This window comes from Mastomys coucha, unplaced genomic scaffold (genome assembly GCF_008632895.1).
Source record: "Mastomys coucha isolate ucsf_1 unplaced genomic scaffold, UCSF_Mcou_1 pScaffold16, whole genome shotgun sequence".
NCBI classification, from domain to species: domain Eukaryota; kingdom Metazoa; phylum Chordata; class Mammalia; order Rodentia; family Muridae; genus Mastomys; species Mastomys coucha.
Genome location: NW_022196898.1, coordinates 17,426,870 through 17,428,107, shown reverse-complemented (window position 1 = coordinate 17,428,107; position 1,238 = coordinate 17,426,870). Strand labels below are relative to the sequence as shown.

Below are 1,238 nucleotides of genomic sequence, written 5' to 3'. Positions count from 1 at the left end.
TGATCCAATTAACAACCTCCCCCATGGGCTAACTTAATCTAGACCATCACTACTGAGACTCTCTTCTCAGGTTTCTAGATTGCATCAAGTTGATGATTAAAGCCCTCAGGCTAGACGTGGAGCCTTTCATGCTCTCCCAGAGGACCCAGGTTCTGTTCTAGCACCTACACTGGGAAGCTCACAGCTGCCCCAAGGGAGCTAATACACTCTTCTGGCTTTGGTAGGTGAGCAAGTGCACAAACATGAAAATAAAAGAATTTAAACATACATTTTAAAAGCCATTATACTCTTGTCTATCATTTTCTGAGCATTTGTCTCCATAAGCCATGCACATTACATATTCCTCTTGCTTTTGTTGGTATTTGGTTTCTGTCCCCAACCATTCCAATAAAGTTACCTGGAGGGCCATCGTTGTTGTTCCTGTAGTCAAAGAATAGTCCCTGGCAAACAGTAGGCCATCAGCAAACAATCACTTAGTAAAAGTATAAATAGCATAAAGTAACAAGAAGTGAAATTATATAAGCTATAACAAATTAAAAATGGGTGATGTTGAAAAAGGCAAGAAGATTTTTGTTCAGAAGTGCGCCCAGTGCCACACTGTGAAAAAGGGAGGCAAGCATAAGACTGGACCAAATCTCCATGATCTGTTTGGGCAGAAGACAGGTCAGGCTGCTGCATTCTCTTACACAGATTACAAGAACAAAGGCATCACCTGGGGAGAGGATGCCCTGATGGAGTGTTTGGAGAATCCCAAGAAGTACATCCCTGGAACGAAAATGATCTTCGCTGGAATAAAGAAGAAGGGAGAAAGGGCAGACCTAATGGCTTATCTTAAAAAGGCAACAAATGAGTAATTCCACTGCCTTATTTATTACAAAACAAATGTCCCATGGCTTTTAATGTATACCATAATTTAATTCATACTCCAAATTCAGATCATGAATGGCTAACAATGCTTTTGTTGGACAGTCCTGACCTAAGTAAAACTGACTTGTTGTTAAAAAAAAAAAAGTTGAACACTTTCTTAGCTGTTCTTAGATTCTGGAAGAATTATTCCACTCAGGGTGTTAATAGCTGTGGAAATAAAGCGTAGTTTTCTATGATAACTTTCCTTTCTGTTGAGCAAAGAGTTGCAGAGCAGATCTCTCACAAGCCGATCCTCCATGGTCTCAATCTTAAGTCAATAAGTATAATTACCTTAGTAATTATACCTGTTTTAATAATAAAAGTATTTAAAA

General features: G+C 38.9%; 1 pseudogene; it reads left to right on the top strand.

The window, feature by feature from the left end:
* Positions 1-539: 539 nt before the first annotated feature.
* Positions 540-961, top strand: LOC116094047 (annotated as a pseudogene).
* Positions 962-1,238: the final 277 nt, after the last annotated feature.